The sequence below is a fragment of the Thalassophryne amazonica genome, chromosome 8 (genome assembly GCF_902500255.1).
Source record: "Thalassophryne amazonica chromosome 8, fThaAma1.1, whole genome shotgun sequence".
Lineage (NCBI taxonomy): Eukaryota > Metazoa > Chordata > Actinopteri > Batrachoidiformes > Batrachoididae > Thalassophryne > Thalassophryne amazonica.
This window is the reverse complement of record NC_047110.1, coordinates 39,664,803-39,682,675: the sequence shown is the minus strand read 5'-3', so window position 1 is coordinate 39,682,675 and position 17,873 is coordinate 39,664,803. Positions and strand designations below refer to the sequence as shown.

The 17,873-nt window shown below is 41.5% G+C and overlaps 1 protein-coding gene and 1 long non-coding RNA gene across 3 annotated transcripts in view; both read left to right on the top strand.

The window, feature by feature from the left end:
* wnt7bb (wingless-type MMTV integration site family, member 7Bb) overlaps positions 1-17,873 on the top strand; it is a 162,637-nt gene that overhangs the window by 74,633 nt on the left and 70,131 nt on the right. The gene's annotated exons all lie outside the window — the stretch shown is intronic.
* Positions 7,957-8,720, top strand: LOC117515462. The gene is made up of 3 exons (XR_004562156.1): positions 7,957-7,966; positions 8,528-8,534; positions 8,648-8,720. It is a non-coding gene; the product is annotated as an uncharacterized LOC117515462 (long non-coding RNA).

Below are 17,873 nucleotides of genomic sequence, written 5' to 3'. Positions count from 1 at the left end.
TCTGCCACACCCAGGTGCTGCAGGATGTAATGCAGACCCATGTTGACTGCAATTCAAATGACCTGTTTGCCCAGTAGGCAAACTGCAGGGTGTCCAGCAGGGGTCCTGTGATGTCTTTCAGGCAGTGATGGGCACAGCTAAGCAAAAAGTTAGCTTTGATAATAGTTAATCCGCTAACTGAAAGTTAACTTTTATAAAGCTAAAGTGATAAACCCATAACAAAATTTAGCGGAATTTACAGATAAAAGCTAAACCAATAACTTTCAGTACTGACTTCAGTACACTAGCAGCTACTGACACAACAACGAGGCAGCGCTTCTGTGTCAGATCAGTCTTCTCTCAGCAAAAGAGGCCTGGTGACCAGAGAGAAAGAAAAGAAAAGATCAAAAGGAAGAGGGAGGGGAAAATAAAGACAATTTCTCTTCACATCATACAGACTCGCCGGCATATCAACCAAGTCAGTTTTGACTTATGGTTAAAAATTTAAACAAACTAATTCCGTAGAAGTTATTTAAATTAATGTCATGTCAGTCATTTTATAAAGTGAAAATATCAGCTATATGTTTTAGTTGTGTTGTGTATGTTAAGTAATGTACTAATTTTGAAGGTTTTAGTATTTAGGCACACATGCCACAGTGCATTATGGGTAAATTAGTTTCCGGTTGGTTGGTCGGTATAACACACAACTTATTGAAATGTGTGGTGGGTTTTACAAATAAATATGTATTTTCATTTGTAAAAAATGGCAATTTGAAAACGGAAAATTCTGTTTGTTAAGTAGATTCAGCACTTTATGAATGTGTGGTACTTGGTATTCATACTGCCATGAACACTGCCATCTAGATGGCAGTGTCCATGGCAGTATGAATACAGCATTTATATTTGTTTTTTCATTTATCTTTGATTTCTTTTTAATAGAATGCAATGGCCCCCAGACCCGTGGTCTAAAGTTGCACTCTAGGCTCTATAGTTACCCTAACCCATAATGAACTGTGGCATGTGTGTCTAAATGCTAAAACCTTCAAAATTAGTGCATTACTTTAAAACTAAAACATATAGCTGATATTTTCACTTTACAAAATGATAAATGTGACGTTAATTTCAATAACCTGTCTGGAATTAACATGTTTAAAATTTTAACCATAAGTCAAAACTGTCTGCCTGTGCATGACTTGGGTGATATGCCAGTGTCCCGTCGAGATGAGGTGAACGTGGAGATGAGGTGCGTTGCACTACTGCACATACACACATCGCTGTACCCCAGACATGAAGACGTCACCTGTCGAGATGAGGTGCCTCGCGCAACTGCACATGTGGAGATGATGTAACTCGCTCGGCGTGCAATTGCGCATGCGCATTTTTTTTTTTTCCTACGTTCGGATGAACAATTTATACATTTACTTTACTTGCCCATCAAAATAAGCGAACTTTGTCAATTAATTTTTTCAGCGCACGCATGTGCAGTTACGCGAGGAACCTCATCTCAATGATGCACCTCATCTCGACAGAACACCGGCGAGTCTGTATGGTGTGAAGAGGAAGGATCTTTTTTTTTCTTCCTCTTCCTTTCTCTCTGGTAGTCAGCTGTCCTCTGTCTGCAGAGGATAGAACTCCATAAACACAAATTTTCCCACAAGAGACAATAACATTTTGGACAAGGTGTACACAAACATCAGAGGAGCTGACAAAGCTGCACCAGCTCCACATGTGGTCCTATCAGCCCACATCTCTCTGCTACTGACACCAGCCTACAGACCAGTAGTGTGCAGAAGCAGAACCATCATAAAGACTGTGCAGGTGTGGAGTGAGGAGGCCACTGCAGCAATACAGCACTGCTTTCAAATGAGACTGGGTTTTTCTCTGAGGGATCTGACCTGGAGGGTTACACATCTGCTATCCTGTACTGCATAAATCTTTGCACAGAGGATCTACTGCTTACTAAAGCCATTAAGGTGTTTCCAAATAAGAAGCCCTGGTTTTATGGAAATGTGAAAAAGGATCTGGCTTCAAACCCCACCCCACCTTTGGTGAAAGAATTAAGTACTTTTCTTTCTCTCTCTCTCTCTCTCTCTCTCTCTCTCTCTCTCTCTCTCTCTCTCTCTCTCTCTCTCTCTCTCTCTCTCTCTCTCTCTCAATCGATTTCAATTTCAATGGGGCTTTATTGACATGGGAAACATATGTTTACACTGTCAAAGCAAGTGTTAGAGTAAAAATTAAATCCCTTCTCTCCCTCTATCTCTCTCAGTTCAATTTCATTTGAAACTTGCATTTGCATTGTCAAAGCAAGTGTTGAAGCAAAAAATAAAAATGAAGTCCTCTCCCTTTCTGTCTCTCTCTCTCCCCCTCTCTCTCATGCTCACTGTTTTCCTGCTAAGAACAAACTTGGAACTTTTTGGAAACACAAAGCCTTTCAATTGTAAAATAAACTGTAAATTTCTAAATGTATCATCAACTACGCACACGCAAGGAACGCTGGATTAATACTGAAGGACACTGATGGAGTTTTTTTTACCATTCAATGGATAGAAACTGTTTAGCTGCGATCTGCTGTGCTCTGAGCTGTTGTTTCATAGCGTGTCACAGCCTAGGGGTACGCTGAAGCAGCTGATTTTTCAGCAAACATTTTCAGCAACAATTCAGTTCATTTTTCAGAAAATCTGTGCTCAGTGGCACAGCCAATTTGAACCTGAGAGCCGGGTGGAAATTTGCCACCACCCATAGGTAGAACACTGCGGAAGAGACCTCTCTCAAACAGATGCTTCAGTTCAGAAACCTTCCCCTCCCCTCCTCATGCTCAGCAGCAAACAGCACTTGAGAGGTTTCACAGGTGTGTCTCCTCTCCGGTGTCAGAAAATGTCACAGGTTGCATCGGAAATTTCCGATACTAGAATAATGTTGGCATCGGATGCCAATACAGATACTGGATTGGATTGGCTCCATCCTTAGGGGCAACCCTGATTAAAAACAAGGGAGCAGCTGAAAGGACTTACTTTATATTGGGCTTTCCAAGGAGTCAACATACTTAACAAAATAAACTCCAACTACAGCACCGCGCTCATAGAGCACAAAGCTCTGCCAACACTAGTTTCCAATTTCACAAATTATAACCTGCGGATGCAGATCAAATTGAGTCTGTTCATTGAGGGTACAAGTTTGAGTACAGCGTATTGTCACAAATCAGTGATTGGGGCACTTTTAATTGAGACATATGGGCTTTTCAATATTACATTCAAACATTCACAAAATTCGCAATCCGAATTAGAGCCTGATCAAACTTTGTCCAGCAGTAGTCAGTGCCAGACTGAACCTCACATTTAAATATGAGGCACTTTTGATTAAGATATAATGTAAAATATACAATAAATGGGGTTTCAATCTTACATTTAAATGGCCACAAAATCTGTAATCTGGATCATATCTAGATCAAACTTTCTCAGTCGACATAGGATATGATCCTATATAATGCTGTCAAACATGAATGAAATTGGATCTTTTTTTGACAGAGTATTCTTGAAGTCTTCTTGAATATGATGTCACAAGCTTGGCATACCTATCTTTGGGCAGTTTTGCCCATTCCTCTTTGCAGCACATCTCTAGGTTTTCATCCAGGATGTCTCTGTACATTGCTGTACTTATGTGAACATTGCTGTACTTATCTTTCCTTCAATCCTGATTAGTCTCCCTGTTCCTGCTGCTGACAAACATCCCCAGTGCGTGATGCTGCCACCACCATGCTTCACTGTAGGGATGGCGCCTGGTTTCCTCCAAACATGACACCTGACATTCACACCAGATAGTTCAACCTTTGTCTCATTAGACCAGAGAATTTTGTTTCTCATGGTCTGAGAGTCCTTCAGGTGCCTTTTGACAATCTCTAGGTGGGCTGCCATGTGTTTCTTACTAAGCAGTGGCTCCCGTCTGGCCACTCTACCATACAGCCCCGATTGGTAGAGATGGTTGTCCTTCTGGAAGGTTACACAGAGGAATGCTCAAGCTCTGACAGAATGGCTGTCGGGTTCTTGGTCACCTCCCTGACTAAGGCCCCTCTCTACCAATCTCTCAGTTTAAATAGTTGGCCAGCTGTAGGAAGATTCTTGGTGGACCTGACCTTCCATTTATGGATGATGGATGCCACTGTGCTTATTGGGACCTTCAAAGCATCAGGATATTTCTGTATCCTTCCAAACATTTGTGCCTTGAAACAATCCTGTCTTGGAGGTCTACAGAAAATTTTGTTGAGTTGATGCTTAGTTTGTGCTCTAACATGCACTGTCAAATATGGGACCTTATATGTAGACAGGTGCATGCCTTTCCAAATCATGTCCAATCAACTAAAGTTACCCTTAGCTGTAGAAACATCTCAAGGATGATCAGTGGAAACCCAATGCACCTGAGGTCAATTTTGAGCATCATGGCAAAGACTTTGAATACCTAAATACATGTGAGTTCTTTTTTCACATTGTCATTATGGGATATTGTGTTTAGACTTTTGAGGAGAAAATTAATTTAATCCATTTTGGAATAATGCTGTAACATAAAATGTGCAAACAGTTAAGTGCTGTGAATACTTTCCAGATGACTGTACAAGAGAAAACATCAAGTATGAGGTGTAATGACTCATTTAAAAAAAATAACTTATGAAATAAGGCGGAGCTGGTGCTTCAGTGGTTAGCACTGTTCCCTCAGAGCATGTAGTTTGTGGAATCATTTCCCACCTTGTCCTTTCTTTGTGGGATTTGCATGTTCTCTCCACATTTGCATGGGTTCCCTCTGGGTGCTGTGACTTTCTCTCACTTCCAAAGATATGCAGGTTAGATGAATTGAGATCTTCAAATTGACCGTAGGTATGAATGCTTTTGTCTGTCTATACGATGTGGCCACACGATAGACTGACGTCCTCTTGCCCAAAGACTGCTGGGATAGGCTCCAGCTCTCCCGTGACACTTGGAATAAGCAGGTACAGAAAATGATTGAATGAGTGAAATGTAAGTAAGAAAGTCCCTTCGGCTGCTCCCTTGTTTTCACTCGGGGTCGCCACAGCAGATCCAGGGTGGCTCTGCATGTTGATTTGGCACAAGTTTTACACTGGATGCCCTTCCTGATGCAACTCCACATTATGTGTCAGGGGTAGCATTTGAACCAGGAACCTTCTGTTTTAACCAAACACATTATCCACTTGGCCATCACCCCTGCCTATTGAATGAGTGAAATCAGGTGAAAAAAAAATCCGTCAGAGACACTTACTACATTTTACACATTTGGCTTTGAGCTCACTAAATTCTTATTTTTCCCCCCTCATGAATCTTGTATTTCTTTTCCTCATGCTTTGTTCCTCGTTTGAGGACAACAGAATACTTGCAGATTATAAATACACTGGCGCAGCTCTTTCCCCTTCTCGGAATCACTTGTTGGTCATTTGTGGTGAAATCATATCCTCACAGAATGCAAGTGGGACGTCACAGTCCCAGCTAAAGCTAATAATGAATAGACAAAGGATCTGCTCAAATGGCCATGTGGTTCCATCCATGCTTTGTTTTCTTATTTTGACACAGTAAGATATTAATGTCGACCATCTGCACATTTTCAGCAAATTCCTTTTAAAGGCTGTGTATTGGTGCAGTCTTAAAAACACACATGAAAGTAAAATGTGCCAGATAAATATCATGACAAACATTCATTTATTACAAAGCAAGTAAGTTAGGTGCACTTTTAAAAAAAACAATTCCAGTGGGAATTATTCAAGGAGATCGTTTTAAAAGCTGATTATGAAGTCTTTCATGGATATATGATGCAACAACTCAACAGTTTTGCTTTGTTTCACAGATTTTAATGGTGTTCATAGCGGGTGAAGCGTCACAGTTGAGTTGTGTCTTGAAACATTTTGAGCATTACCCTGTTTGACGTATGAGCTTAGTCTTTTGGCTACATGCATTGTATGAAGGACTGGCTTCATTAAGGCAGTCAAAGACTCAATTCTTCAAAACTGAGGTTTTTCAAGAGCACACAAGTGAATACTTTGACATTGGTGAACTTTTGCAAAATATCATCAGTCATTCCAGTGCTGCCATTAAGATTCCTTTGTGGGATTAGCTTCTTGTTGATTGTACACCCTTTATACAAATTGTAGATAATCTAATTTTCTATATCATTATCATAAAAAATACTATATTATGGCTACAATCAAATACACACTGAACAAAAATATAAATGAAATGGTTTTGTTTTTGCTCCCATTTTTAATGAGATGAACTCAAAGATCTGAAACATTTCCTATATACAAAAAAGACCTTTTTCTCTCAAATATCATTCACAAATCTGTCTAAATCAGTATTACTGAGCACTTCTACCTTTGCTGAGATAATCCATCCCACCTCACAGGTGTGGCATATCAAGATGCTGATTAAACAGCATGATTATTGCACAGGTGTGCCTTAGACTGGCCACAATAAAAAGCCACTCTGAAATGTGCAGTTTTACTTTACTGGGGTGATCTGGAGAGTCATAAAATCAGTCAGTATCTGGTGTGACCACCATTTGCCTCATGCAGTGCGACACATCTCCTTTGCATAGAGTTGATGAACAGCCAGACGCCATCGAATGTGAGCATTTGCCCACTCAAGTCAGTTATGACAACAAAATGAAGTCAGGTTGAGGACGATGAGCATGCAGGTGTGCTTCCTTCAGTTGGTTTCTGACAGTTTGTGCAGAAATTCTTTGGTTCTGCAAACCGATTGTTGCAGCAGCTGTCCAGGTGGCTGCTCAGAATCAAAACAGTTTTTATTCAGCAAGTTTCTGCAGAATACAAGGAATTTGACTTTGGTTTGAGCTGCACACTCTCTGTATGGCATGTATAAATATACACTAAATACTGAATAATTCACAGTAATAAAATGTGCAAGAAAATAAAATGTGCAAAAAGAGAAAAGAAAAAAGATGTGTGAAACAGACACCTGATTGAAGTTAAACTGTACATGAGGTATATGAATTACTGAGTTTATTAGCAGATTAAATTGTTCATCAGTGTGATGGCCTGTGGAAAGAAACCATTCCTGTGCCTCGTTGTTTGATGTACAGAGCTCTGTAACATTGACCAAAGGTTGTCATTGCTCAATTCCATACCTAGGGCATGTTTTGGGCCTTCCATGCTTCCATGGGGCAGTTTTTATAAACCTTGTAGGGCACGCCATTGGGAACTGGTGCAGAGGCAGACCTTGTCTTGTCTACCACTAACTTTACTTCAGACCATTTGGGTGGTGTCATGTCAAATTCAATGGCTGGCTCAGCAGGATGGAGCACATGCCCTGGTGATCCAAGTGGGTTGTTCTTTTCACAGTCAGTTAGCTGTTTCTTGATGTGTTCCTCAAGCTCCTGCTCGGTAGTTTCCAGCCTTCCACTCTTCCAACAGGTTCCAGGCATGTATAAAAGGATCCCAGAAGAACCTCACTCACTCCTTCTCTTTATTCCCTATCTGCTTCTGGATCCACTCTGTCCTTCTCAGGGTCATAAGCCTCCTTCGGATCTGGTCTCAAGTCATTTTCAGACCCTTGTTTTCCTTCTTCTCTGCTTTTCACCAGGACTTCCTGAGCAGCCTTCTCTCTTTCACAAGCTTGTGGATCTCTTGCTCATGTCTTTCCACCTACCTAGGAATGTTCTTCCTCTGGATCACCTCCCCAAACCTGTCCATGCACTCTCCGTAAACAATGATGCCAAAGAGGTTTTTAATTTAACCTTTATCTAACTAGTCCCATTGAGATCAAGATCTCTTTTGCAAGGGAGAGCTGGGCAATTCTAAAGTTTACAATTCACCTAACCTGCATGTCTTTAAATGTGGGAGGAAACCGGAGCACACGGAGGAAACCCACACAAACACAGGGACAACATGCAAACTCAACACGAAAGGCCACAGGTGGGAATCGATCCCATGACCTTCTTACTGTGAGGCAACAGTGCTAACCACTAATCCACCGTGCTTTAGCCTGGTAATAGTGAATTCTCAAGGATGGCATTCAAATCCTGGTCGAAGTTTTCCCAGGCCATTTTTTTATGGATTTTGGCCATTTGACTTTGGCTTGTTTGGCTGTTCTCTCCCTTGTTTGCCTTGTGGGGTTTCTGCTGGGTGTCTGTGTGTGAGGCTCACGCTCTGGGCTGTGTGCCTGTTGTCTTTGGGCCTGCTGCTGGTACAGTTGCTTCTTCTCCCTATGACCATTCGCAACTGTGAAATCAATGACGCTTTGGTGCTCAACCGAGTTCTGACTTCTCCTTGACTGACCTGCTTGCACTGTGCAAGTTTGACATTGGTCCTTCCCTTGGTGAATCCACAGGCCCCTGTAAGTTGCCACCTTCGACCACCCACAGCTGCAGCTCCTCAGGATCCTTTGCTCATTAGTCATTTCCATGCTGGTCAGTTCTGTGTTATCTATCCTGTTTGGTCAATCTTCCATCCTGCCTCTTGGTGGACCTTCAGGCTGTCTTTCCTTATTTGTGCTTGTAGTTGATTAGGGTGTCCCCAACATGAAGACTTGTGGAGAGGGTAAGTAGCCCATCCACCCATGCTACACTCTCCTGCTGTCAGTTGGTCTTTCCCAGCAGTCCTCCAGTGTTTCCTGGAAGCCAACTGCCCTATTCACAGTAGTCACTGGTGTTCCAGACATTACATGTGGTAGCACAGGCAAGACTGCCTGCTGAGCATTGCTGCTTGCCGCACCTCTGACATTGCCATTGCGGGTAGCTGCAGGCTCATCAGCCGGGAGCAGCCCTTCATTGCAAATATCAAACAAATATCTAGACAACTGATCAAGTGGCAAAAATTTTGTGCATTTAGGCATGTAGTCAAGAGGACCAACTCACGTTCTAATTAAGGATCAGAAAGAAGAAACACAATTTAAGTGACTTTAAACATGGCATGGCTGTTGATCCCACAGGTATTTTAGAAACTTCTGAACAACTGGGATTTTGATGTCCTGCCATTTTTTTGTGTCTACACAGAATGGAATGAAAAAGAAAAAAAATATCCAGTGAGTGGTAGGTCTCTGGGGGGAAATGTCCTGATGATGGCACAAGTCAGAAAAGAATGGCTTGACTTGTTTGAGCTGATAGAACGGCAACAGTTCACAAGAATAACTTCAGAATCGACAGTCACTTCAGCCGCATCAAGACCCAAGTCAGCTAATTCAGGACCAACATGAGAATCATGTCCAGATTAGTCATTCATTTTCTATACGTGCTTGTTCCAATGAAGGGTTATGTGGGAGCTGGTGCCTATCCCAGCGGTGACTGGGTGTGAGGTGGGGCACACCCTAGACAGAATGCCAGTCTGTTGGAAGGCCTACCCCTAATCCAGTGGGAACATGCGGGACATGCAAACTTCACACAAAGGACCAGGTGAGAAGCGATCCGACAACCTTCTTTCTGTGAGTTAACAGTGCTAACCACTTACACACCATGCCACTATGTCCAGATTAGACAAAGTCTAACCCACGAGACAGATAATTCACTAACAGCTCATTTCCACTGAGCAGTCGGTGTAGGTTTGGAACACTTTTTTGTGTGTGTTTCCACATTCAGATTTAGGGACGGGTGTCACAGGTACCAAAATAACTGACCCGTACCATAAAACCTTTTGGCACACGTCATTTGGGGTAGCAACATAATGGAACAGTTACAAATAGGAGGAGCTAACCCACTGCTGTCCATTGATTGGCTCATAGCAACATGTCATCACCCTAGTCGCCGTAGCAGCAACAACAAAAGCTACACTACAAAAGTGGCACACTAATAACAACAACAACAATAACAGCAAATGGAGATTTGTGACGTCCATCTATCTGGATCGGGATCACCTCCAAAATTCAGTGGCGCTTTCCATGCCCTAATATCTATCTGTGGTGCAAATTTGGTGAGAATCTGAAGTAGTTTTGACGGAATCCTTCATAGCCTATATAAAGTGAAATCTTGATCCAGAATCCAGATCTGAATCCGGATCACCTCCAAAATTTAATGGAGTCCTCCTTGCCCTAAAATGTATCTGTGGTGGAAATTTTGTCAAAATCCATGCAGTGGTTTTGACATAATCCTGCTAACAGGAATCCTTCAAAGCTTATATAAAATGAAACTTGATCCAGAATCTGGATCACCTGCAAAATTTAATGGAGTCTTCCATGCCCTAATATCTATCTGTGGTGAAAACTTTGCCAAAATCCATCCAGTAGTTTTGACATAATCCTTCTAAAAGTCAGACAGACAGACAGACAGACAAATAAATAAATGCTGATGATTTTATTATGTCTTTGGCGGATATACAGTAATTGCACTGTTAACAACAACATGGCAATCATTATGAGCAACCCAGGTTAGAGAAGTGAGGCTATGACATCAAGCTTTTTGGCCATTAAAAATCCTGTTTCAGTGTGGATGAAACACCAGTATGATACAAAACTTATGCAGATACACTTAAACCCATTTCTGGGTGGATAGGGTCATGCGACAGCCTTCGCACTCAACAATGTGCAGGTCGATGTCTACCATGCTGCACCTACCAAAGAAAAGGTACAACTGGAAGTGGAAACACAAGCCAAGGCAAGCCACGCCAAACAAGGCTTAAGGTGGAATTCAGGAAATCATTCCTGGTGTGCAGCCAGTTCACCAAATTACAACTGTGAAGGTATTACAAGTTTGAAACTGATCTTAGGTGAGTTCTTATCAATATGTTTGTCAGTAAAGCCCCTTTCACACCGAGCCTGCGTGGAGGTGCATTGTGCTGTGTATCTAGTACACAGGAATGGCTGAATGGTGATTTTGAAGCTTCACTGCTAGCAGAGTCCAGCGGGATGAATAAAATCTAGCAATGCAGGTATGTACTGATAAAAAAAAAACAAAAAAGGATTTTTCACCAGACTAGCTTAGGGTTGGTGTACAATTGCGGAGGCATGGTGTACAGTAGCGCAGTATTGTGTAGACTTACATACAGTAGTAAAGTGTTGTGTAGAGCACTGTGTCCGGTACTGTACACCAAAAATCTGTGAAAATTTTTAAATTAATTATTTTTGGCATCCATTTCACAGACCCCTTTGCATTCCTCAGCATGTTGCCACGTAGGGCTGCATAAACTCGGTATAGTAGGTACGCTGCATTACGCAACTCTACGTTGTGCAGATTTGAAAGGGGTTTAACAGCTTTATGATTAATCTTTTGACCTTTTGCCTGGGGTTGTACTTCTAAGGCCACAATTGCATTCCATCTCTGCATGCACACATGAGTGCATCAGCCACACGTCCTTGTTCCCATGATAACTCAAACACAATTTATCTGATTTTGAACAGATTTAGGCTAAAATACCCTCAAAACTGTCTTGAGTTTGAAGCACAATCAGATTTCATCAAGACTCTCGAAGGACCACTGGCTTTAATGAGCAGAGTATTGATGATTGTATTTCATTATCCCCCAGTATCTGTTTTTTTTTTTTTTTTTTGTCATTATCATCTGGCTCTTTTTCATATCCAACAACCAATCATACAAAAAAGGAATAAAATTAAAATTAAAAACCTTCCATTTAAAATTTTCAAAGCAGAACTGTCACATTCTGTTTACATACGTAGGTGCATCTCAAAAAATTAGAATGTCATGGAAAAAGTCAATAATTTACTGAAAGGTGTGTTTACACATAGGCAAGACACATTACGAATGTCATATCTGCATCATTCTTGGCACATTCCTGACATTCTTAATGTGACTTAACGCATCTGAATAGGTTTCTTAATATTGCGTGTTGGTGCATGATATTCGTGATTTTTGTGGAGCATGTTTTTGGCTGTCAAAAAATCTTCCACGAATGTCGCGCACCACCCTCATTTTGTCTCATGTCATGGAGGTCGCAACCGAGTGTGTTGATCCGTATTGATTAGTGGTGATCCTTAATAAAATGTTCTTCTCCGATGTGCGCACAATTAAACCCTGCTGCACTGCATTCAGTTTCATTGCTGCAGTATGATGAAGAAGGACAGTGACGCCAAGTTGGCTAAAACTGTCATTCCAATGCTCCTTAGCACGCTCCTGCAGGTGTTCCACCTGCTGCTGCGCCTGATGTTGGAGAAAACGAGTGAGACGAGAGCCGCGTGGAGCCACAGATGTGTGGCTCCACGCGGCTCTGTCCGTCTCCTCCTCCTCTCTGTGCCACTCCATGGCATAGAGCCCAACTAAGCATGCAGTCACAAAGTTCTTCTGCTGTGGATTTTGAGGAACAAACTGGCGCGATCTGAATTGTTCAGCAACTGACGGTTGGATGAATACAGTATGAGTGTGGATGAATATATGTGTGTGGAAACAATTTGTCTCATTCATAATGTGACAGAACTTAACGGTGCACTAGCAACGCGGAACATTATTCTTGACCGTGTGTAATGGTTCCTGATAATTCGCCACCAACACATGCCATTAATTATAACTCGTGGTAACAGGTTGCTACAGTTCCCGAGGACACCTGATGCCTCTGCCCAAATCATCAAATTCGTGATCAACAGCCAAGAATGTATACTTCATGGCATTCGAGACTTGCCATTATTATGTGTAAATGCAGCATTAGATAATTATTTATTTAGTGAACATTTGACATATTCAAGACTCATTTCATACAAATTAAAACACTTCAAGCTTTTTTATCTTAATTTTGATGATTACAGCCTACAGTATCCAAAAATATGATTTAAAAAATTATCTAAAAATTTTACAATATTTCATTTTTCTTTTGAAGAACGTACTATTTATTGAATTCCACAGCCAGTGATGATTTGTGGTGCCATGTCATCTGCTGGTGTTGGTCCACTGTGTTTTATCAAGTCCAGAGTCAATGTAGGACATTACTACTAGGACATTTTATAGCACTCCATGCTTCTATTGGTTGACAAGCTTTATGGAGATGCTGATTTCCATTTCCTGCAGAACCAGGCACCTGTCCACAGTGCAAAACATATCAGTAACTGGTTTGCTGGCCATGTTATTGCCAGGCTTGGGGAGTAACGGAATACATGTAACAGCGTTACGTAATTAGGATACAAAAAAAAAGGTAACTGTATTCCACTACAGTTACAGAAAAAATATGTATTTGGATTACAGTTATATTTAGTAAAATGGGGATTAGTTTGCAGGATTACAATTTTAATGCATTTTATGATATTATCTGTATATAATTTTTTTTTTTTTTCTTTGAAACGAAAACGTGCTTTCATGGACAGCAACATGATGCCTCCTAACCGGGCAAAATATTGATGAACTACACGGATGTTAATGCATTTTCATTGGAGATTCGCGACTGAACACACTCAGAAAAATGCTTGCAAAATATGTGTTAAAATGCCATTTTGACCTGGATATCGAGCCAGTAAAATTAAATTATGTCAGGAAAGTATTCAACTTACTCTGACACACCCACACATTCCCAAATATTAGTGTTGAAAGTTACACGGATCTGCGCTGTTAAACTATGCTGCTGGACTGAGCTGCTGCTGTGTTCAACGCAGCACGGCTCCTAAAACCATTACTATACATATATATATGTTATATTTTTTACACAATTATCCTTTATTGACCGAGTTTCATTCATAAAGTCAGTGGTGTGGGTACACATCTCTGTGAGTGGGTGTGACTGTGAGCAGCATAGCGCGGGTCATTATAATCTCATTATTTTAAGGTGCAAACTAAAAAAAAATCCCCAGTCTTGTCGAACAATTTTAATTTAGTATTTTAACTACAGTGAGGAAAATAAGTATTTGAACACCCTGTGATTTTGCAAGTTAGAAATCATGGAGGGGTCTGAAATTTTCATCTTGGGTTCATGTCCACTGTGAGAGACATAATCTAAAAAAAGAAAATCCGGAAATCACAATGTATGATTTTTTTTAATAATTTATTTGTATGTTACTGCTGCAAATAAGTATTTGAACACCTGTGAAAATCAATGTTAATATTTGGTACAGTAGCCTTTGTTTGCAATTACAGAGGTCAAATGTTTCCTATAGTTTTTCACCAGGTTTTCACACACTGCAACAGGGATTTTGGTCCACTCCTCCATACAGATGTTCTCTAGATCTTTCAGGTTTGGAGTTTCAGATCCCTCCAAAGATTTTCTATTGAGTTCAGGTCTGGAGACTGGCCAGGCCACTCCAGGCCCTTTTAATGCTTCTTATGGAGCCCCTCCTTAGTTGTCCTGGCTGTGTGTTTGGGGTTATTGTCATGCTGGAAGACCCAGCCATGACCCATCTACAATGCTCTTACTGAGGGAAGGAGGTTGTTTGCCAAAATCTTGCAATACATGACCTCATCCATCCTCCCTTCAATACAGTGCAGTCGTCCTGTCCCCTTTGCAGAAGAGCACTCCCAGAGTATGATGTTTCCACCCCCATGCTTCATGGTTGGGATGGTTTTCTCTGGGTTGTTCTCATCCTCTAAACATGGTAAGTGGAGTTGATTCCAAAAAGCTCTATTCTGGTCTCATCTGACCACATGACCTTCTCCCATGCCTCCTCTGGATCATCCAGATGGTCACTGGTGAACTTCAAACAGGCCTGGACATGTGCTGGCTTGAGCAGGGGGACCTTGCTGCACTGCAGGATTTTAAACCATGACAGCATCATGTGTTACTAATGTAATCTTTGTGACTGTGGTCCCAGCTCTCTTCAGGTCATTGACCAGGTCCTCCTGTGTAGTTCTGAGCTTTCTCAGAATCATCCTTACCCTACGAAGTGAGATCTTGCATGGAATCCCAGACCGAGGGAGATTGACAGTCATCTTGTGTTTCTTCCACTTTCTAATAAATAATCATAACAGTTGTTGTCTTCTACCAAGCTGCTTGCCTGTTGTCCTGTAGTCCATCACAGCCTTGTGCAGGTCTACAGTTTTGTCCCTGGTGTCCTTAGGCAGCTCTTTTGTTCTTGGCTATGGTGGACAGGTTGGAGTGTGACTGATTGAGTTTGTGAACAGGTGTCTTTTATACAGGTAACAAGTTCAAACAGGTGCAATTAATACAGGTAAAGAGTGCAGAATAAGAGGGCTTCTTAAAGAAAAATTAACAGGTCTGTGTGATCCAGAATTCTTGCTGGTTGGTAGGTGTTCAAATACTTATTTGCAGCAGTAACATACAAATAAATTGTTTTAAAAAATCATACATTGTGATTTCCGGACTTTTTTTTTTTAGATTATGTCTCTCACAGTGGACATGCACCCAAGATGAAAATTTCAGACCCCTCCATGATTTCTAAGTGGGAGAACTTGCAAAATTGCAGGGTGTTCAAATACTTATTTTCCTCACTGTAGACATTGGTCTAGCAGTGAGGAAAATATCAACGAGACATAAGTGACGAGTTAATGGTCCGTGTCATCGGGCAACACAGGTATGACAGGAAACATACATAGCAACATAAACATAGCTGTTTATCATCCAAATATCATGGACAAAGTGACAAGAAGAACCAAAACCACTTACTTATGGAAGGAAATATTGTTTCCCTTGTTCCTCTGTTTCTGGCTTTACCAACATGCGCACCTTTCCGGCATATTCCACCTGTTTCTTGAACTTCTATGCACGCAAATCACTAACTTGCCCGGAATTAAAATGGCGATCACGCCTCCTTACTGACAGTATTTACTTAATGGTTTTCATTATGCTTTTGTTCTTATTTTGAACAATAAGTGGACTGATATGTTAAACATGGTGCGAATGCTATGTGAAAGACTAAAGTAGAATAATTTTATTTTTACTGAACAAGTATTAGATTTTTTTGTTTTGTATACGAGCTCTATTAGAAAAGTATCCGACCTTATTATTTTTTTCAAAAACCATATGGATTTGAATCACGTGTGATTGCGTCAGACAAGCTTGAACCTTCGTGCGCATGCATGAGTTTTTCCATGCCTGTCGGTTGCGTCATTCGCCTGTGAGCAGGCTTTGAGTGAGAAGTGGTCCAGCCCCCTCGTCGTTGTTTCATTGTCAGGAAATGGCGGAATGATTTGGGCTTTTTTTCCATCAGAATTTTTTCAGAAATTGTTAGAGACTGGCAGCTGGAAACCATTAGAAAAATTTATCTGGCTTTTGGTGAAAATATTACGGGCTTGGTAGAGAATAAGGAGTGTTACTGTCGCTTTAAGGACGGCCTCAGCGGCTGTGGGGCGCGCCGCGCTCCGAAGCCGCCATCGACAGGCTGAACGACCATTTCATTTCTAAACGGATGGCTGTCTGGATCCGTGACCATCGTGTGCACTTTCTCTGGTTATCACAAGAGCTGGACATCAACCATTTTCCGGTAGATTTCACTTTTAACAAGAGATTTTGTCATGGAAAGCCAAGCGGAGGCTTCACGCGTCACGATGGATTCGCTACTGGAGCGAGACAAAACCACCTGTGTTTTGGTCTCACAGGACGGCTTTGAGCTGGCGTTCAGACAGCTGTCGGTGGTTTTTCCATCGAGTGATTATCCGAGAAATTGTGGATGTGCCTGGACATGCCAGAACATGTCCCGTGAGGCTTCATCACGACGTTGCTTTTCGCCATGCGGCACCGCCGCGACGCGCGAAGCCTCTGCTCCTCTTTCCATGACAAAAACTCCTGTAACAGTGGAATGTGCCATTCATTTCCAAATAGGACACTGTGTTTTATCCGGGACGTCGTCTGACTAGCACAGGAATTGTGAAAAGACGTGGACATCAGCACTTTTTCGGCACATTGAGACAGACGTGCGGAGGAATTCTGCGCGTCGCGGCGGTGCCTCATGGCGCAAAACAACGCCGTGATGAAGCCTCACAGGACATGTTCTGGCATGTCCAGGCACATCCACAATTTCTCGGATAATCACTCGATGGAAAAACCACCGACAGCTGTCTGAACGCCATCTCAAAGCCGTCCTGTGAGACCAAAACAGCGGTGGTTTTGTCTCGTTCCAGCAGCGAATCCATCGTGACACGCGAAGCCTCCGCTCAGCTTTCCATGACAAAATCTCTTGTTAAAAGTGAAATCTGCCGGAAAATGGTTGATGTCCAGCTCTTGTGATAACCAGAGAAATTGCACACGATGTTCACGGATCCATACAGCCATCCGTTTAGAAATGAAATGGTCGCTCAGCCTGTCGATGGCTGCTTCGGAGCGCGGCGCACCACCAGCCGCTCTGGGCCGTCCTTAAAGCGACAGTAACACTCCGTAATCTCTTTGAAGCCCATACAATTTTCACCAAAAACCATCTGAATTTCTCGAATGGTGTCCACTCGGATGTGCCTTACAGTTTCTGAAAAAATTTTGATCAAGCAAAGCGGCAGTCTCTGAGCCATTCCTAAACAATGAAAAAAAACGACGAGAGAGGTGGACCACTCCTCACTCAAAGCCTGCTCACAGGCGAATGACGCAACCGACAGGTGTGAAAAAACTCACACATGCGCACAAAGGTTCAAACTTGTCTGATGCAATGACGTGATTCAAATCCATATGGTTTTTGAAAAAAATAATAAGGTCAGATACTTTTCTAATAGACCTCGTATTGTTCTGCAAGCCACTTTTAATTACAAATTCATCCGCACACCACCTGAGTTTTCATTATCCTTCATTTGTTTGGCATTTTTGTTGAAAATTTAGCAGGTGAACACTGGGTGTGTTTAAAACAATATTGTGGGTGCTCTTAATTCATAATGTAAAGTAAACCAGAGCATGCCATGTAAAAGAAATAGTTTTATTTTTGCTTAATAAACTGTACTATGTGGTCAAGACTATTTATATTTAGTTTCTTTTGTCTGTATTAGCATATTTGATATTGGAGTAATCCAGACGTAATTGAAAGTAATCAAATTACATTATTTTAATATTATGGTACTTGGATTACATTACTGACTACATTTTTCAA